The sequence below is a fragment of the Amblyomma americanum genome, chromosome 1, assembly GCF_052857255.1.
Source record: "Amblyomma americanum isolate KBUSLIRL-KWMA chromosome 1, ASM5285725v1, whole genome shotgun sequence".
Taxonomy (NCBI): Eukaryota; Metazoa; Arthropoda; class Arachnida; order Ixodida; family Ixodidae; genus Amblyomma; species Amblyomma americanum.
The window spans coordinates 152,546,627-152,568,017 of record NC_135497.1 but is presented as its reverse complement, the minus strand read 5'-3'; the positions used below and the strand labels follow the sequence as shown (position 1 = coordinate 152,568,017).

Sequence of the window (21,391 nt, the reverse complement as noted above, 5' to 3'; positions counted from 1 at the left end):
AGCTTTCCGTAAGGCGGCTTTATTTCCAATTCGAATGAAACATGATTTAGTAGGAGAGAGTGTTAGACCCAAAGGTGGGAGGCGAGATGTCAATACATCCAGCGCGTGTTGAAGGACCGACTGATGAATAGACGCATCTGGATGACAGCACCACAAGGTGATATCATCGGCATATGCAAGCACGCGGATAGAAGGGATGGTCTCTAGGGCTCGAACCAGAGGAATTAAAGCCACATTAAATAATGTGGGGGCGAGAACGGAGCCCTGCGGCACTCCTCTATTGGAAGTGAAATTACCAAAGGGCTTTCCGTGGACACGCACGCTGAAGGTTCGATTTGCTAAAAAGGCGTGAATGGAGAGGAGGAACCGGTGAGGGAGACCAAGAGTTTGAAGGGAGGCAAGAATGGCAGAGTGAAGGATGTTATCATATGCCTTTGTTATGTCTGTAGCGATTACGGTTCGTACAAGGTGACTCTGTGGAGAGTGGTCAAGCACGTCAGCAGCCAAAGTAGCAAGGCCGTCCTCCGTTCCAATATGTGGGCGGAAACCAATTTGGGAATCTGGGTAACAATCATGGGATTCCAGCCACCATGATAAGCGTGCGGCTAGAATGTTTTCATAAAGCTTGCAGATGGTAGGGGTAAGAGAAATTGGACGAAGGGCCGAGAGAGATACTGGAGGCTGACCTGACTTGGGGATTGGAACCACAATAGAATGCTTCCAGTCTCCCGGCATGACGCCAGAAAGCCACACTTCGTTAAAAGTATCAAGTAGGGTTTCCAAAGCCCTCCCTTCCAAGTTACGGAATAAGGAGTTAGGTATGCCGTCGTGCCCGGGAGTAGTAGTAGTTTTTAAACGGTCAATAGAGGCCAGCAGCTCTGCCATGGTGAGGTCAGAAGTAATCCCATCGGGGGGCTCTGTTACCGATAAGTCAGGTGGAGACGTAGCGGTGCAGTCATGGTTTGGAAAAAATTGACGGGCCGCTTGTTGTGCAAATGTGTCCTCATCCACATTTAGCGCGAGGCGAATGCTCTCTGTGTAATCTGCAACCTGAGAAGGGCGCTCCATGGCGTGAAACACTCTCCAAAGATGTCGATTGCCCTGCGTAGAGGACAGGCGGGCACACCATGCAGCCCAGCGTTGCCTGCCTAGCCGCTTTGCATAGCGCCGCGCCCGTGCGGTAGCGCGGTGAAGAGTAGGAAGAGCCGAAGGGTCATCGGGGTGACGAGTAGCGTAAAGATCCGCCTGGCGACGAAGAGCCCACAGATTCAAGAGATGTATGTCCGGGTTTGGGTCATCTTCATTTACAGTAGTGGTAATAGTGTGAGTAGCGAGAACATCAGATAGAGTAGACAATGCTGAAGAGGGGTTGAATGTAGATAAATGATTGTCTGCGCGTACAGAATCCCATGATGTTATTCGTACAGTACGGCGTATTTTCCGTAGACGCGTAGGCGTGAGGGAGATAAAAATAGGGCTGTGATCGCTACCCCAAGTATCAGAATCAACAGCCCAACGAGGATTACCGGGGCCTAACCACCAAGTCAAATCAGGTGAATACGGGCCACCTCGTGGGCGGGTAGAAGTATTCGGGTGGTTTAAAAGTTGAAAGGAATGATCTGAAAAGCTCCCATGGATGTGTGAACCCCTTGAGGAATCCGATGGGTAACCCCACGCAGTGTGTGCGCCGTTGAAGTCACCGCCAACTAGAATAGGGATACCCGAGTTGGTAGAACGTAGAAAACGAACCCATCCCAGATTGGGAGATGCGGAGCCAGGACGACTATAAAAAAAAACTAGAATAAGGGGAGTGCGTGCAGGTTTTACGAGAAGGGCGACAACCTCTTGACGTGTGTTGCACCACCGTGAAAGGTCGAGCGGTGTGTGCGGAACTGAACTGTGAATATAAATTGCAGATTTACCTGGGCTGAGGGAGGAGGCGGTGCAACGGCGATCAGGGATAGATGGTGAATGGTATGCGCAGAAACCTGAAAGGCGTGGGAGTGCATTATGCTCTTGCAGTAGGAACGCCCATGCCCTCAGCTTTCCGTCGCGAAGGCGGATGTTCACTTCAGAGGCCTTATTAGCGAAACCGCGACAGTTCCACTGCACCACCACCGATGATGATGCGCTATCCATGACGAGGCCGAAGAGCTTCCACGATGAGGGATGTCACCTGCTTCATCAGCGCTAATATCTTGTCCACTGTCGGGGTAGTCACGGCTAACAGGTGGTCGGCACCTGATTGTGGGCCAGTGCTTACCCTAGGTGATTCCTCTGATGATTGCTCCCGAGTTATGAGAATTCTTCGAGAGGATTGAGAACGACGCTGTTCCCGGCGCTGGGTGAGTTCGTCTAGTCGGCGGCGAGCCTCCGCGATTGCATTGTCTAAAGCTGTGTCTTCATCTGTAGTATCCACATGTGATGGATGCACTGGACGTTTGGGCGTACCATTTGATCCGGGAAGGTGAGCCGCTTGTGCATATGTACGCTGGCGAGGAGACATATGGTGAGCAGCAGGCTCAGATAAAGGAAGTTCAGGGAAGTCGTTGTCGTCACATGCGAGAGCTGCAAAGCGATTACTTGTAGGAACATCCATTTTTGCAGGCGACTTGTGAAACTTCTTCGCTTGCTTCTTCTTTGGACAAGCGGGGGAGCGAATGTCATGGTCCGGCGATTTACACAGGGCACAATGAGCTGTTGGTTCATTCATGTCGGCCACAGCTGCTGGATTAGGGCAGGTATTTTGCATATGTCCTTCTTTGTGGCAGTGATAGCAAAAAAAAATACGACGAGGTCGGAAGGGCTGTGGTTTGACGATCGCACCGTAGTAGGTAAGGTACTTCGGGAGAGTCAACGGGCCTTGCAGGATGAGCAGGTATGAGCCCCGGCGACCCATAGGCCGTGCTTGCAGTACAACATGAGTTGAGCAGCGAATATTTGCGCGCACCTCCTCGGGAGGGCTCGTGCAGTCGACATGATAAACCATGCAGCGGAGTGTGTCAGGACCAGATGCAAAATATATTTGCACCGGGACATGCTTGCTGTCATCCAGGGGGATCCGCGTAACTGCGCAAAGTTTCTGGGCGTCCATCAAGGATGACAAGTTTACCGTGATGGTGTTCGATGGGCGATGGACGACAAACCCGCAGTAGTTCGAAGAGCCAAGGGCATGGTCAATTGTGGCTTGAACATTCCGGGCAGGGATGGCAGTCATATCAAAGCGCAATGTAGGCTTGATGGGAACGCGGAACGAGTTCGCAGCAGGCGGAAGAGAGCCTTGACTCACGGGAGGCATCTGTGGAGGAGGCTCAGACGTTGGTGACGGCCCTTGGTGGGAATACTGAACTGGCGCGACGGGCACAGTTTCTTGAGGGAGTGCCACGGGCACGGAGGCGGTAGAGCAGTCCATGTCACAGGCCAAAGTCGTAGCATCGGAAGGCGGCGCAGGCTGGAGGCCTAGAGGCGCTGACGATTGCGTGGACGTGGAGGCTGCGTCAGGTGGCAACACAGCGGACATCCGCGTAGCCGTCGTCGACAACGCAGAATCCATGCAGACGCGTAGCGCGGCCTCGCTCGGCAGCGCCGAGCTAAGCCTAGCTTGCCCCTGAGGGTTCCGGTTGGGTTCTCTCACTTGAGAATGCGCCCGCCGTGCCGGGAATTTCTCCGTAGGGGCGTCGTCAGCATTCGGTCGCACGGAGGGCACTGTCCGACCCACGCCACACACGAGAAGACAGCGAAAAGCGAAAACACAGACCTAGAAGCAGACACGTATCCACCCACTAGGTCTTCGTCCCCTTGTTCCTTAACCCCTCCCTTGTCTTTCTCTTTCGTTTTTTATCCCCACTCCCCTTTCCCCTTTCCCTTAGGGTAGCCAACCACACTGCCTTTCCTCCTCCTCCTCCTCCTCCTTTTTTAACTTACCTTGCTTCTTTCACGCTCATCTTTGTTATCCCCGGCGCGCATTCCAGCCCACATGGTATAAGACGTAGGCGACTGGACCAGGATTCCTAGAAAAATAAACGTGAAGGGTGTTGAGACCTCCCCAGGTGCAAATGATGTTTGCGGAGCGCTACAAAGATGGGCGCGCGGCCTTCACACAAAAGACACCAGAGTTGTCGGAGTTTGCAACACGCAGGAAAGAGAGAGAGGCAAAATCACCCCTTCCGCTTTGGGTTCTTCAAGAACTACCATGGTCTGGACCCAAGCCCCACAGCATATTCTCTGCAAGGTCTTGAGAGAGGTGTAACTAATCAGCCTCTAAACTTTTGGGAAGCGTTGGCTGGTCAAGTAGCTATCCGACCGCTCCTGCGCAGAGCGCGATTGAAGGGGCTGTGGATTCCGGAATTCGAGTTTCGGGTCGTGTTCCCGGAATAGGTGCTTTTTGTATTTATTGTTTGTTTTTTCTTTCTCTTTCTCTCCTGTATGGACCTCCTCCATGTTTGTAAACAAACGAGGTGGCGCTGTATTCCGGAATAGGAATACTTCTTCATCTTCTCTATTCTCCGGTTAATACACGTCATGCTTATCGTCATCCTCGTCGTCTTCTCCAAACCTCTTTCGTTCATACTTCTATTTAAAACTTCCTCTTATATGTGACAGCGTTGCAAGAGCTTTCGCGTCGTGTGCGATATCAGTGCATGAGAAAGAATCTCTGGGGGTTGAAATCAATCGCGAGTCATTCACTGCGGCGCCTCGCTCTTCCCACGAGCAGCTCGGGGTTTCGAATCCCGAATGAAAAACCACGATCCACACAAGGGAATGAAGTGAAAAGAACGTGGCCTTCAGGTGCCCTATAAAGACTAATAAAGTTTTAAACGGAACTAATGAGTGCGACTGCATGGTGTTAGAATCGACGGATGTTGCGCTTCAGCGGTGTGTGTAGGTCGTCCTGTTGTGTGTCGTGTTTAAATCGGCACAATCCTACGCCATGCCTTAAAGGGACACTAGAAGAAATTGAAGTCGGCTTGTATTAGCACAATACCGGCTCCAAAACACGAAAACGCCAACTCTTGTAAGTTAGAAAAGAGCAAGAACTAAAATACAGGTATCGCGGCCACAGGCAAATATCGTAGGTATAAGCGTGATGATGAAATAGAAGAAAAAACACCACAGGCCTCCGAGGCTGACAAAGGTGCATGAATATTACGTGTTTCATCTATATTTAAGCATTTAAGTTATGTTTTAAAACCTCTAGGTCACTTTTATCACATGAGGAAGACGGAAAAGAGAAAACTTGACTGTTGGAAGTCAAAGAAATCTTGGAATTGGCGGCCCAACTGGCCGCCACCTTAGTTTCGGTATGTTTTGGGGTTCTTCGCGGCTGTGTGTTCTGGGTGCCTGCATGGTTTCGCTGTGCGCCTCGATTTACAAAGGCGGAGCAGCAGAAGACCTCCGAGTGCCTTTCTATGTGCTCCTCGGACGAAGTTGGTGCAACAGCAACCAAGGGCGCTAAGGAAAGGTAGCTGTGTATAGCCAATGTTCAACGCGCGTCCACGTTAGCAAACACACCGCTCGGCGTGTTCGCATCGTCACCGTAACAAGACGTTGGGCTGTATAACCAGCTCTAAGGGGACTATTATTACAGAATGTAAATATGGCCGCAGGTACCAGTCGCTAGACATCAATCGTGACGGTGGTTCGGCGGTGACAACTACGCTGCCGACCCCTCGGCGCTAGGAGTTTTTTGCCAGACCCGCCGCCTCAGCCCTCAGAAGCATCGCACGCTCTGTGGGGCTGAGGTCGCTGAATGCAGGCCGCAGGTCTTTGAGAACTTCGTTATCTGAATCGGGAACGGGATCCAGCGTAACGAACGTTGATGCAAACGTAAACGAAGTGACGACGGCAGATAGAGGCTATCAACGTCCGGTCGGGACATTTCGGCTGCTGCTAGGCGGGAGCGCAGCGCTCGCCGCCAGCAATCACGAACTCCTCGTTTCCGTTTCCGCCGCTTTGAGTCACTGTTCTCCTATTTCGTCCTCAGAGAGTCCCGAGGTTGAATCGTAGCGAAGGGAAGTTTTTCAACTTCAAATCCAAATCTCTTAGCAATAAATGCACATTTCGCTGCCTGGCAAGCGGCAATAAAAAGCACAAAATGCCGACCTATCTGATTTTACCAACCAAAAAATTTTGATGGCGTTGTCCACGGTGTCCCTTTAAAAAAGTCACATTCTTCAGGCAGCAGCAGTGCGGTAAGACGCCATAAATCAGTGCATAAATGAATACAACATAAACACATCGACAAAAATTTTCCTAAACACACTTATAATAGAAATACCACTGGTACAAGCTCTAAGATGTTTTCAAGAAGTAAGCGCACACAAAACAAGAAGAGTATGCACGAATAGGGAAACTGTTAAAACCTCACTGAACAGGCATTGGAACCGCGCATTCATATTACAGAACATGAAAGATATATAAATATGACAAAACATCAAATTAGATTGAGCAAAAAATAGCAGGAAGAAAGTAGATGTCCGGTATTGAGTACCATTCCTCTCAAAGGTAGCGTAGAGGAGAACAAGAATGCGATGCGGAAATACTTAACATCAATAGAAATTGAAATAAATAAAAATTCCTTCCAACATATGCGTTGAAATAACATATCACCATTACGATCTCGGTATAAATCGCTTCGCTTTCCTCAACTTAGAAGAAAAGAAAGCCAGTAGCATGATCCTGAAATCGCAAGATTTTACGTGATAATAGTAAAACATTCGGTATACAAAGTCATTAGCCCATTAGTTGAAAGTGTATCTCAGCATCGTTTTGAGTTTATATTTAGTTTTGGTACGAAGACACCAGGAGGTAGCCTGTTAAAGTAAAAAGGAAGGCAATAATCTCTTGGTAGCTTACCATATCTTGTCGACCATCGGGCTATGCAATAAAGCTCCTTCGGCAGAAGAGACCATGAGGGAACGTATGGTTTCTTATAGTTAATAAAGTAAATACGCTTCAAGCCAACAGCTTCCATCAAAAGACGGTCAAAACCAATCAGCGAAAATATTTAAAAACATCCTATTTCGGCGCAGATCATAGCCAATAATTTTTTAACAAACAACATAACATACAAGTCTACTGTAGAGAGAGGATAGGGCGATGGTTTCTTGACAATCACAAAGTGAACAAACGATGGGAAAGCCTCAGGGTGCTTGCCTCATTTTATACTATCTCAATGCACGGCTAAAAAAACACTCAAAATTAATTCGGGCCCCTCCAATCCACCAAATTTTTCAGCAGTTTAATTTTCTCCTTCATTCCTTTTCTCACAGCGTGCTTCAGGTGTACACTTTGAGTGAGGCTGTTACTGCGCCCTTCAGTCCTTAAAAACCTAATAATAAACGAAAAGAAGTAGCGCCCGATATTGAGAATAAAGCTCCTCGTCAAGAAAACATAAGCGAACGTCTCATGCCTGCTCCGAGCATTTATGATAAAACGCCGCCATCGCATTTTCTTAATTCTTTATGCAACAAAACCTACCAAAAACCTTGTGCACTACGATCGCCCTAAATGTCCTGCGAACGTAACAGTGGCTATTACAAGGCTGGGCTTGGGTCCCTTGCAATACGCCGAAGGTCGAGGAGTCATGTGGGCTTCTTTCCCGCTGTCCCTTGTGCTGTTTCCCACTAGCAACCATGTCGCAGCTGTTAACCAAGCAGCAGCTAGCCCAGATTTTGTCTTCAGGGTTATTACGCGTTTGTCGCGTACGTGCTGGTTTCTCCCCATTCGATGTAGTCGAGCACTGCATTCATCTTCGTTCTCCTGCCGCCGCGTCACTTGGCCTGCAATACTCAACACGTCCCATTCGCCATTTCCAGTCCTGGGACGAAGACCGAACCTCGCATGGTCTCGGCTTGTCAGGGAAAAACATTTTATTGGCCAAAGAGAATGGCTACGAGACCCTTGGCTTTGAAAATGCCCGCGTGTTGTAACGATCCCTCCTGTATTCTTCCCTTCATGCGACTGGATGTCGCACAGACAGCTACCGCGTTGTAAGTGCTCTCACGTCGTGCGCGATGGCAGTGCAAATTAAAAAATCGCAGGGGACGGAAACGATCAGGGCTCTAAACTATGTCGACTCACTCTGCACAAGAGCAGCTTTGGGCTGCCAAACTCCGCAATACTTACGGTGGTCCATAAAAAGGAATTCGAGAAAACGGCACCTCCAGGTCACCTGAAAGACCAATGAACCTTCAAACGAATCCAATCGGTGTGATTCAGCCGTATGTGCGGGTTGCCCCGCCGTGTGTCCCGCTTAAATTGGCGTAATCCTAACACCATGCATCAGAAGGCCACATCATTCAGGCAGCAGTAGTACGGCAAGACGCCGCACATCAGCAGATAAATCAATGCAAGAAATGCACATCGACAAAATATTTAATAAACGCACTTATCCTAGAAACACAAGGGGTACAAACATTAAAATATATCAAAGGGTAAAGCACATACAAAACAGGAAACTATGCATGTATAACAAAAAATAAGCGCAGGCACTCGTACTGCTGTACTTGAACGCCCGACGCTCAGCGTTGTCCTTTAGGAGTCGTCGGTGACTGTGTCTCGTTCTAGCCGTGCCGTGTTTCCGACGGTCACTATATCGCTGCCCGGAACAATCAGGGGGCTGCTCAGCAACAGGACTGGACAAAGGCCCTCGGCGAATACTGGGTCGCAGCAACGTATGCCCAAGCAACGAGCTGATGGGAGCCTGTCGACAGCGCCCAGTTCAAACCTCCGCCTCAGAGGCCTGTCGCTGCGACAGAACAGGTCGCGGACGAGCCTCCATCGAGGCACAGCATGCTCAGGGGGAATTCGAGCATGCCAAACGTCGGTCGGGTGATCATTGCGGGTAGGTCGGAGACTGATGGTATTGCCCAGCTGATGATGTTCGCGGCGAGGAAGGCGTCGCCCAGGTACAAATGTTGCGAAATTAGGAAAAAAAACATGTCGCGACAAAGGCGTAATTTAATGTGTGATGCAAAAATACAGGACACGCACAACTTTAATTCTTTATAATGAGCTTTTTACATGTATTGCGTATTGTTCCTTGCAGTCTAAGTAGTTTAAAAGGTTAAAACTGCGGAATTAAGAATTGTGTAGTACTGTAAGTCCGCAAACGCTTGCGGAGCAGTAATGGATAATTGTTGTCGATGGATTCGCCCCAGACATCTGCGAAAATGCCGGGTTCAGCAGAGTTCGCTTGTCGAAGCTGCTACTGGTTCTAATGACGTCACATGACAGAGGATTGTCTGGTTGGAGAAAGGAATTTAACTGAGAGAAGAACGCCAAAAAAATTGAAATAACATGACGTTTCACAACCAACTCGGTTACTTCACCTGGTGTGACTGCGGCGAGCCGCAGCTTGCCTTTTAAACCCTGTTTAGTGAGCTTTCTTGTTTAAGTTTAATTATGAACACTACTGGTTCACCAAGGGCGGAGAATGCTATCCGGTCATATGCTTCGTTTAGTATCATCCAGGGCAATTTATAGATGCATGAGGCATGTGCATGGTCGTGCACGAAAAGTGGAAATGCTCGAGTGTATGAAATTATTATCATATTGCATTACGCCATAAAGAGATTCGAAAGCCAATTTTCTAGTTCTGTAACAAAACCAGGGAGAGCTAACTCTAGCATGGTCCACTTTTCTTTGACCCAACATGCATTTTGCAGTAGCTGGGAGCAAAATTCCAGATAGCTGCGGTCGCAGACCTCGTGAAATGGGTAGTGCTGCATTGGATGTCTGCAGTTGGTGGCAATGCCTTCATAAGCGGCGGATAGCCTTGTCTCGGTTCTTCTGACCAGCAGATTCATCATGTCTCCAATCCGATGGCGTCCAACGAGCTTTTCCGCCTGGGCAGCAGACTCTGGCTCTGGCGTCATGTCAAGTATCCACCAGGATGAACTGGTTTGCTCTGCACGCCACCACGGCAGGAAGACGCTGGATCGTAAAGAAAATAAAACGGGGTCACTGCCACTCCCTAAGATATTTGTAGGCGCCAGTAACAATTGTCAGCCTCAAAATTAACATTTGTGAACTAATATGACTAGACAGGTCGAAATGAACACAACCTGAAGACTCCGCCTCGGTGGCTCTGTGGTTAGGGCGCTCGGCTACTGATCCGGAGATACCGGCTTCGTACCCGACCGACCTCACATCCAACCATCCAACACTAACGGAAGAGCGCGTGCGCATCCCCGAAATCTGAAGAAACGCCCTGCACGTACGCCCTCTTCCGGCCAACATGACACGAGACGACCATAGTGGCCGGCGCCTCGCGCGAGCGGAAGCCTTGGCACGCTACTATGGAAACAAACACGGAGTATTTTACGTGGACGCCACCGGCCCACATCATGGGGGTTGGTATACAGCCGCACTCATCCACCAAAACACCGCAGTGAACAGCCTTACGTTCAAAGCTCAAGACATTACTCATGCGGAAGAGGTGGCAGTCGCGCTTGCCGCCGCAGATCAGGTCTCGCGGGTCATCGTTACCGACTCGCGGGGGGCCTGCAGGAACATCGAAAGGGGCTTTATTCCCTATTTGGCATACCGAATTCCTCAACATAGTAATTATCTAGGGGCTCCCGCGTCCCGCACAATAGTATAGACTCCCGTGCACATGGGTCTCGAGGGCAACGATGCGGCCGACGCCGCTGCCCGCGCGCTCACTCTCCGGGCATCACCCTCGCCTCCCACCGATGCGGACTCCGACCTTAATCCGGCTTTTGCCTTCAAGTAAATCATCCAGTATTACCAATTCGGCCACGCAATCTTTCCTAAGCCCTGCAAGGGCCTCACGAAGGCGGAGGAACACTTACTCCTTCGCCTTTATACTAAAACACGTCTGTGCCCGGCAGTAATCAAACATTTCGACCCTGCGTGCACAGGGGAGTGCCCGCACTGCAGGGAAAAGTCTTCGGACGTTTACCACATGGTGTGGGCATGCCAATCAACTGCGCATCTTCCCCCTATCCCCAACCCTGCCCGGGAGGACTGGGAGGCGGCCCTGCTCGGCTGCTCTGACCTGGCGAGCCAAAAGGCCCTAGTCGGGCGCGACCGAGCAGCAGCTACCGCCAATGGGCTGCTGTAATGAGCAGCCCACCTAGCATTTGTAAGGAACGGACTGTTAAGGACCGCTCCACTAGCTCCCTGTATATATTTTGAAAATAAAGTTTTTAAGTCAGTCAGTACCCGACCGCGGCGGCTGCATTTTTATGGAGGCAAAACGCTAAGGCGCCCGTGTGCTGTGCGATGTCAGTGCACGTTAAAGATCCCCAGGTGGTCTAAATTATTCCGGAGCTCACCACTACGGCACCTTTCTTTCTTTCTTCTTTCACTCCCTCCTTTATCCCTTCCCTTACGGCGCGGTTCAGGTGTCCAACGAGATACGAGACAGATATTGCGCCATTTCCTTTCCCCAAAAACCAATTATTATTCACAACCAGAAGAACACGAAGGAGAAGCCGTGTAACGACCTGGAACTGAGTCGCACGAACAGAATCACCGAAAGCTCATAGCGCGTGTCACAAATCGAGACCGCTTCCGGGGCCGCGGTTCGCGTCCATGTAATAAGCCGCTGCGCTCGCCTAGAGCGGCCGTTGAAACTTTCACGATCTGAAGAAGCCGTCCATTATCCGGCATGAGCTTTGAGTAGTGTTGCAGTGCATGGAAATTAGCTGCTCTTAAAGAGATGTTAATGCACACTCACACACATTTACATCATGATTAGCAATTGGGTGGTCTTGATAGACAGTCACGATAGTCCTGAGATATTCGTGATATGTCCTGATAGGCGGGTACGAATACTCGTTATTTGTTCTTCCCTGTCTATTGCGGTGTCTTCTTCCTGAGAAAAACTAGCTGCACTATGTACATATCGCATCGGAATCTTCAGAGATAAAGCACAGGCCCAATTGGTAAGTGCATGCTAGCGCTAGCGGAGAATGTCTAGCGTCACGAAATTTCTGGAAGTCACAGTAGGCACGCATGTTGTGATATTTCTTCCGACAGCGGAGTATTACAACAGTGACTGTACTCTTATCAAAAGCTACTCAGCAAGCTCAACAAACAAACAATGTCAACCAATCCGTGCATGCTTGTCGTCTCTTTGGGATTTCGCATTATCTGCCTTACTGTGGCAATCAATAACGTGAGCGATTGTGAACGCCCCACTGCAATAGAGATGTTATCGTGCTTTAAAAAAACTGCGCACAATTACCAGCGGTGACGTGAATTTCAGCCATAGCTTTTGCGATAGTGCTGAATGTCCGCGACTATACATCATTTCGCCTCGACGTCTGTGGCGACTTGTGCATCGTCTTTGGACGCGCGGGATATTGCCGCGCAGCACGCTTGTGGCCAGCGTTTCGATTGCAATTTCATCCCCCACTCCTTCCGCAATTTTACGGCCGACAGGCGGTGTGCATCTTCTCTCCAGTGACTATTTCAGTTATTTTTTTTTCTGATAAGTTAGACTGAGGCGCCAGTTACAGACACCTGACGGACGGAAGCAGCTGTAAAAACGGGACGAAGAAGAACTGGGAAAGAGCAGGCGTTGCTGCTCTCCTCGTCTGTTCTTCGTTCGTTTTCAACGCCATTTTCATCCTTCCAGTTACTGTTGCTACGCTAAGCGGGTGCGCTAACCCACCTGTTCGAGCTTTCCTCGGACATGTTTATAAGGGCTTCGCTCTCCCTGCACTAACAGCCCGGTGCTCAGAAGGGTAGCCGCAAAAAAGTATATTAGAGTTAAGCTTAGCGGCTTTGCACATTACCCTGCGAAAGCCGGTCACCCTTATTGGCCGAGAGGTCTGGAGTGGCAGACCCGCTTTTACGTTTCGCAGGCGATTGCTCGGTTGGGAATCTCACAGGCCTGTTGTGCCGCCACACTGCAGACTTTGCGCTTGCGGTCTTCGGGTCGAGCGCGTTCCGGCTCACGAACTACAGGGCCCGCTTGCCCGAAGCAAACCATCTAGTTCGCAGCGTTCTCTCATTCGCAGCTTAAGCCCGGGGTTGGTTTTGAGGAGAAGGATGGAAATGCGTATAACTAGAGCACAGGGTCACTGGACACCTCAGTCGCGCAGAGGTACGGGGCAATGGTGTCCACGTAGTGCGTTACACGGCTGCCGTTATACCCCGCAAAATTGCGTCTAATAAATGGCTTGCACAAAGGTAAAACAGCTTTCACCGTAATAACGCGCTACAGCAAGGTACAATGTAGCAAAGCTAAGCCCAGAGGCGCAAGGAAATGATGCCGCGTACGTACGCCGCCGCGTGTCAGTGCTACAAACCAGGTCCCCTCATAATAACGTCCATAGTAGTCATGTCACTTACCAAGCCTTCCTGCACATGACCTTGGAATTTAGGCAACGCAGAAGACTCGACAGGCGGCTCTCCGCGAAACACCACAGTTCCACGCCGTCATCCAAAGAAGAAATGGCGGCCGTTGAACGCGCAGGCCTGTTCTTCGTTTACCTTTTCTTCCACTCGCAGCGTTTTTCCTAAGAAGTCGGCTTCGTCCACCTATTCGAACAAAACCCCATCCGATAGGAGGTCGACCAGCTTGAAGCGCGATTGATCTCGGGGACCCGTCAGGGTGCTTTGCAATCCCTAGATATTTTCGCTTGCAAAACCTGAACTGTAAATGAAGTCAAGACCTCGACAAAAACCCTTCTGATAGAGTAAAATCGTACTAAAACGTGAAAAAGCACACGCCGACAAAGAAATCATCAAAAAAAAGCACTTCGGCTCCCGCACATGCGAGAGCCTTATTCATAATTTCTTGAAGAACGCCTTGCTTTTGTTTTTATTTCTTGGTCGGCATCTGAGTATTGAATATTACTTTTTTTCCTCGTGGATGTTGCTGAACGTGTAGTAATTGCAGTCATTGTCTTGCGTTAATATTTATCTAGTGTTCCAGCAAGCACTTAGAAAATTACTGAATGCAGGTTGTTTGAATTACACAAAGAAAGCCTTTTCACGAACTACACACAGGCGCAGCGCGCGTAAGTTGCTTAAAAATCTATCAGATTACATAGCTCATTTAGAAGATTTGTTTGAAATTGCCAGATTCTTATAGAATGGCGGTACTGGCGAGGTGTTTCTTTTAGACCCGAACCTGCAACCTTATCTGACTTTTGAGATAAAGAACGAAGCAGACAAAGATGGGCCTTCCAGTGCAAACCCTCAGGAGGCAGCCTCAGACAGGGTCCGGCAAACCAGGGCGATCTCGCTCTCGAGGTGCGCACCTCGCAGGGCCTCCCCTCAAGACGATGGGGTAGGAGAGAAAATGAGAGAGAAGGCAATCTCACTTTAATGCGAAAGCACTCGTACGCTCACCAACACTGGCCAAGAATCTCGTCCGTCCGATCTTTTCCCACACCTAGTGTCAGCGATCCCGTGTCAAGTTTAAAGAAAAAAGCATGACACATACATACATCCAAATCTGACCCCGCCAACCGCGAATTTGACGATGCCCAACACGACGTTGGCCTCCAAATTTGGCCCTGGCCATTTCCAAACTTCACCCCCCCTGAGGTTAGACCTTGGCCGATTTGCAAGTTAATCGATGCCGAACCATGCTCGACCTCGCCCAACGCGATGGTAACCTCCAAATATGGCGCGGGCCAGTTTCAAATTTTGGCCCAGGCCAACCTCAAAATTTCACATTGGTCGATTTGGACCAAAATCGATGTCCAATACGTTGGTTACTTCCAAATTTTGCCCGGATAATTTCCAAAAACTGGCCCTGGCCATCCGCGAAAGATCACCATGAAAGAATTGTACCGAAAAGCCTGTGCTTTCGCACTACAACCGGTTTAACCAAGTTAAAACACTGACAATTTTTGTGCACAAAACCGAAATTGAGCCCATGATTCGCGCAGGCAGGTTAATGAAAACGATGTTTTTTCTTCTAAGGTTTCAAAATATCTTTAAAATTTGCGTCTGTAGGCAGTGATCTAACCCGCTTCTTTAGGGTCAGCAGCCAGGACCATAACCACTAAGCCACTGCGGCGGCTCTAGTTTTCTGAAAAACCTACTTTTAAAAATTAGTGCCGGGCTTCCTTGAAGGAGCTGCTACTTACGCATCTTCAGTAAAACCTGTGAAATTAGATTAATAAAGACTTCGCCTTGGCGAGAGGCCTACCATTCATAGGACAGTGTTTCTGAAAATGCAGAACAAGTGTGTACATACACAACCATCCATCCTTTCGTCTTACACTATTGCTCATGAGATGAAACGAAGGCGTATAAATAGTCTAATTGCGTTACTTTTCGGTTCTGAAGATTTTCGTTCGAAGTTTGACAAACTTAAATTAAAGAGAAGCTGAAGCACTTTTCGAAAAAACTGAGTTCCATGCGGCATTTTATAGTTTTTAGTCCGCTGAAAAAGAATATCGCTTTCGAAAAGGGCGAAAATAAACGCAAAAAGCTGTTTTTTGGAAGAAAATGGGCACCAGCGTCTCAGGGCGTCGAGAGAACGCCGCGAATGGCCGGGATCGTCGTGACGTCATCTACGGGGATCTCAAGCCAGCACCGACTGTGTTGCTGCGTAGCACGTTGCTTCAGCTGGCTTGAGAGCTGCGTTTTGCAAATTATAAATTGTTCACCAAAGCGCGCGCCGAAAAGCAGCATGCAAAGCAGGACGGCCGGCAGACTACCCGTGATTGGCGTCACTTCCTCCAGTTCCGTCCCCCCATTCGGCGCTTCCGGAAACGAAGAGGGCGTGTCGGCGGCGGGTTTTTAACAAGCGATATCGGCTCATTTTGCGAACAGAATCGAGAAAAAATTGACACACATGATTTTCAAAGTCTCTTCTTCTAAACCACAGCGTTTCATGCAATTTGAAAACCGTTTCAGCTTCCCTTTAAACTTGTACGTACATTCCCAATCATTTGATTACGCCTATCTCGCACTTCTCATGGAAAAGCTTTTTATGCTCCGCACAAACGGAACTGCGGGAGAGACCCTCGCAGCTTCACGCACTTCAAGCACCTTGCTTTTGGCAAAGAAAAAGTATCCTTTGTTGGCAGCTTGGAGAACAAGAGTTTCCTTCCGGCGCAGGTGCGCCTTTTTGTTGTTCCATTCTTTAAATACAGTCTCACATTATTATTTAATAGCCTGATGTATCCCTCTTATTCTCACCCCGCTGTTTTCGAAAGACGCTTTTACGTGAAGGCATCGCGCACGAGACAAAAAAAACTCAAAAATAAAGAAAATGCTGTGCAAATTTCATATAGGCAATAGCGTATCAAGCTCAGAATTTTTTTTGCTTTATCCTCGCCAAGGCCCAGAGCCACTGGATGAGCCTCCTCGCCAAGGCCAAGCCACTGGATGAGCCTCCTCGCCAAGGCCCAGAGCCACTGGATGAGCCTCCTCGCCAAGGCCCAGAGCCACTCGATGAGCCTCCTCTCCAAGGCCCCGAGCCACTCGATGAGGCTCCTCGCCAAGGCCCAGAGCCACTGGATGAGGCCCAGAGCCCCTCGATGAGCCTCCTCGACAAGGCCCCTAGCCACTCGATGAGCCTCCTCGCCAAGGCCCAGAGCCACTGGATGAACCTCCTCGCCAAGGCCCAGAGCCACTGGATGAGCCTCCTCGCCAATGCCCAGAACCACTCGATTAGTATCCTCGCCAACGCCCAGAGCCACTGGAAGAGCCTCCTCGCCAAGGCCCAGAGCCACTCGATGAGCCTCCTCCCCAAGGCCCAGAGCCGCTCGATGAGCCTCCTCGCCACGGCCTAGAGCCACTGGAAGATCCTCCTCTCCATCTCCCAGAGCCACTGGATGAGTCTCCTCTCCAAGGCCCAGAGCCACTCGATGAGCCTCCTCGCAAAGGCCCAGAGCCACTGGATGAGCCTCCTCGCCAAGGCCCAGAGCCACTGGATGAGGCCCAGAGCCACTCGATGTGCCTCCTCGACAAGGCCCCGAGCCACTCAATGAGCCTCCTCCCCAAGGCCCAGAGCCAGTGGATGAGCCTCCTCGCCAAGGCCCAGAGCCACTGGATGAGCCTCCTCGCCAAGGCCCAGAGCCACTGGATGAGCCTCCTCGCCAAGGCCCAGAGCCACTGGATGAGCCTCCTCGCCAAGGCCCAGAGCCACTGGATGAGCCTCCTCGCCAAAGCCCAGAGTCACTCAATGAGCCTCCTCGCCAAGGCCCAGAGCCACTCGATGAGCCTCCTCGCCAAGGCCCAGAGCCACTCGATGAGCCTCCTCGCCAAGGACAAGAGCCACTGAATGAGCCTCCTCGCCAAGGCCCAGAGCCACTCGATGAGCCTCTTCGCCATAGCCCAGAGCCACCGGAAGAGCTTCCTCGCCACGGCCCAGAGTCACTCGATGAGCCTCCTCACCAAGGCCCAGAGCCACTGGATGAACCTCCTCGCCAAGGCCGAGCCACTGGATGAGCCTCCTCGCCAAGGCCCAGAGCCACTCGATGAGCCTCCTCTCCAAGGCCCAGAGCCACTCGATGAGCCTCCTCGCCAAGGCCCAGAGCCACTGGATGAGCCTCCTCGCCAAGGCCCAGAGCCACTGGATGAGGCCCAGAGCCGCTCAATGAGCCTCCTCGACAAGGCTCCTAGCCACTCAATGAGCCTCCTCGCCAAGGCCCAGAGCCACTGAATAAGCCTCCTCGCCAAGGCCCAGAGCCACTGGATGAACCTCCTCGCCAAGGCTCAGAGCCATTGGATGAGCCTCCTCGCCAATGCCCAGAACCAATCGATGAGTATCCTCGCCAAGGCCCAGAGGCACTGGATGAGCCTCCTCGCCAACGCCCAGAGCCACTGGAAGAGCCTCCTCGCCAAGGCCCAGAGCCACTCGATGAGCCTCCTCCCCAAGGCCCAGAGCCGCTCGATGAGCCTCCTCGCCACGGCCTAGAGCCACTGGAAGATCCTCCTCTCCATCTCCCAGAGCCACTGGATGAGTCTCCTCTCCAAGGCCCAGAGCCACTCGATGAGCCTCCTCGCAAAGGCCCAGAGCCACTGGATGAGCCTCCTCGCCAAGGCCCAGAGCCACTGGATGAGGCCCAGAGCCACTCGATGTGCCTCCTCGACAAGGCCCCGAGCCACTCAATGAGCCTCCTCCCCAAGGCCCAGAGCCAGTGGATGAGCCTCCTAGCCAAGGCCCAGAGCCGCTGGATGAGCCTCCTCGCCAAGGCCCAGAGCCACTGGATGAGCCTCCTCGCCAAGGCCCAGAGCCACTGGATGAGCCTCCTCGCCAAGGCCCAGAACCACTGGATGAGCCTCCTCGCCAAAGCCCAGAGTCACTCGATGAGCCTCCTCGCCAAGGCCCAGAGCCACTCGATGAGCCTCCTCGCCAAGGCCCAGAGCCACTCGATGAGCCTCCTCGCCAAGGACAAGAGCCACTGAATGAGCCTCCTCGCCAAGGCCCAGAGCCACTCGATGAGCCTCTTCGCCATGGCCCAGAGCCACCGGAAGAGCTTCCTCGCCACGGCCCAGAGTCACTCGATGAGCCTCCTCACCAAGGCCCAGAGCCACTGGATGAACCTCCTCGCCAAGGCCGAGCCACTGGATGAGCCTCCTCGCCAAGGCCCAGAGCCACTCGATGAGCCTCCTCTCCAAGGCCCAGAGCCACTCGATGAGCCTCCTCGCCAAGGCCCAGAGCCACTGGATGAGCCTCCTCGCCAAGGCCCAGAGCCACTGGATGAGGCCCAGAGCCGCTCGATGAGCCTCCTCGACAAGGCTCCTAGCCACTCAATGAGCCTCCTCGCCAAGGCCCAGAGCCACTGAATAAGCCTCCTCGCCAATGCCCAGAGCCACTGGATGAACCTCCTCGCCAAGGCTCAGAGCCACTGGATGAGCCTCCTCGCCAATGCCCAGAACCAATCGATGAGTATCCTCGCCAAGGCCCAGAGGCACTGGATGAGCCTCCTCGCCAAGGCCCAGAGCCACTCGATGAGCCTCCTCCCCAAGGCCCAGAGCCACTCGATGAGCCTCCTCACCATGGCCCAGAGCCACTCGATGAGCCTCCTCGCCACGGCCTAGAGCCACTGGAATTTCCTCCTCTCCATCTCCCTGAGCCACTGGATGAGCCTCCTCTCCAAGGCCCAGAGCCACTCGATGAGCCTCCTCGCCAAGGCCCAGAGCCACTCGATGAGCCTCCTCGCCAAGGCCCAGAGCCACTGGATGAGGCCCAGAGCCACTCGATGAGCCTCCTCGACAAGGCCCCGAACCAATCGATGAGCCTCCTCGACAAGGCCCCGAGCCACTCTATGAGCCTCCTCGCCAAGGCCCAGAGCCACTGGATGAGCCTTCTCGCCAAGGCCCAGAGCCACTGGATGAGCCTCCTCGCCAGGCCCAGAGCCACTGGATGAGCCTCCTCGCCAAGGCCCAGGGCCACTGGATGAGCCTCCTCGCCAAGGCCCAGAGCCACAGGATGAGCCTCCTCGCCAAGGCCCAGAGCCACTGGATGAGCCTCCTCGCCAAGGCCCAGAGCCACTGGATGAGCCTCCTCGCCAAAGCCCAGAGCCACTCGATGAGCCTCCTCGCCAAGGCCCAGAGCCACTCGATGAGCCTCCTCGCCAAGGCCCAGAGCCACTCGATGAGCCTCCTCACCAAGGCCTAGAGCCACTGGATGAGCCTCCTCGCCAAGGCCCAGAGCCACTCGATGAGCCTCTTCGCCATGGCCCAGAGCCACCGGAAGAGCATCCTCGCCAAGGCTCAGAGCCACTGGATGAGCCTCCTCGCCAATGCCCAGAACCAATCGATGAGTATCCTCGCCAAGGCCCAGAGGCACTGGATGAGCCTCCTCGCCAAGGCCCAGAGCCACTCGATGAGCCTCCTCCCCAAGGCCCAGAGCCACTCGATGAGCCTCCTCACCATGGCCCAGAGCCACTCGATGAGCCTCCTCGCCACGGCCTAGAGCCACTGGAATTTCCTCCTCTCCATCTCCCTGAGCCACTGGATGAGCCTCCTCTCCAAGGCCCAGAGCCACTCGATGAGCCTCCTCGCCAAGGCCCAGAGCCACTCGATGAGCCTCCTCGCCAAGGCCCAGAGCCACTGGATGAGGCCCAGAGCCACTCGATGAGCCTCCTCGACAAGGCCCCGAACCAATCGATGAGCCTCCTCGACAAGGCCCCGAGCCACTCTATGAGCCTCCTCGCCAAGGCCCAGAGCCACTGGATGAGCCTTCTCGCCAAGGCCCAGAGCCACTGGATGAGCCTCCTCGCCAGGCCCAGAGCCACTGGATGAGCCTCCTCGCCAAGGCCCAGGGCCACTGGATGAGCCTCCTCGCCAAGGCCCAGAGCCACAGGATGAGCCTCCTCGCCAAGGCCCAGAGCCACTGGATGAGCCTCCTCGCCAAGGCCCAGAGCCACTGGATGAGCCTCCTCGCCAAAGCCCAGAGCCACTCGATGAGCCTCCTCGCCAAGGCCCAGAGCCACTCGATGAGCCTCCTCGCCAAGGCCCAGAGCCACTCGATGAGCCTCCTCACCAAGGCCTAGAGCCACTGGATGAGCCTCCTCGCCAAGGCCCAGAGCCACTCGATGAGCCTCTTCGCCATGGCCCAGAGCCACCGGAAGAGCATCCTCGCCACGGCCCAGAGCCACTCGATGAGCCTCCTCACCAAGGCCCAGAGCCACTGGATGAACCTCCTCGCCAAGGCCGAGCCACTGGATGAGCCTCCTCGCCAAGGCCCAGAGCCACTCGGTGAGCCTCCTCGCCAAGGCCCAGAGCCACTGGATGAGGCCCAGAGCCCCTCGATGAGCCTCCTCGACAAGGCCCCTAGCCACTCGATGAGCCTCCTCGCCAAGGCCCAGAGCCACTGGCTAAGCCTCCTCGCCAAGGCCCAGAGCCACTGGATGAACCTCCTCGCCAAGGACCAGAGCCACTGGATGAGCCTCCTCGCCAATGCCCAGAACGAATCGATGACTATCCTCGCCAAGGCCCAGAGGCACTGGATGAGCCTCCTCGCCAAGGCCCAGAGCCACTCGATGAGCCTCCTCCCCAAGGCCCAGAGCCGCTCGATGAGCCTCCTCGCCATGGCCCAGAGCCACTCGATGAGCCTCCTCGCCACGGCCTAGAGAAACTAGAATTTCCTCCTCTCCATCTCCCAGAGCCACTGGATGAGCCTCCTCTCCAAGGCCCAGAGCCACTCGATGAGCCTCCTCGCCAAGGCCCAGAGCCACTCGATGAGCCTCCTCGCCAAGGCCCAGAGCCACTGGATGAGGCCCAGAGCCACTCGATGAGCCTCCTCGACAAGGCCCCGAGCCACTCGATGAGCCTCCTCGACAAGGCCCCGAGCCACTCGATGAGCCTCCTCGCCAAGGCCCAGAGCCACTGGATGAGCCTTCTCGCCAAGGCCCAGAGCCACTGGATGAGCCTCCTCGCCAAGGCCCAGAGCCACTGGATGAGCCTCCTCGCCAAGGCCCAGAGCCACTGGATGAGC

The 21,391-nt window shown here is 52.8% G+C and overlaps 1 pseudogene; it reads left to right on the top strand.

Annotated features, from left to right (window-relative positions):
* The first annotated feature begins 10,240 nt into the window (after positions 1-10,240).
* LOC144136476 (uncharacterized) lies at positions 10,241-11,089 on the top strand (annotated as a pseudogene).
* The last annotated feature ends 10,302 nt before the right edge of the window (positions 11,090-21,391 follow it).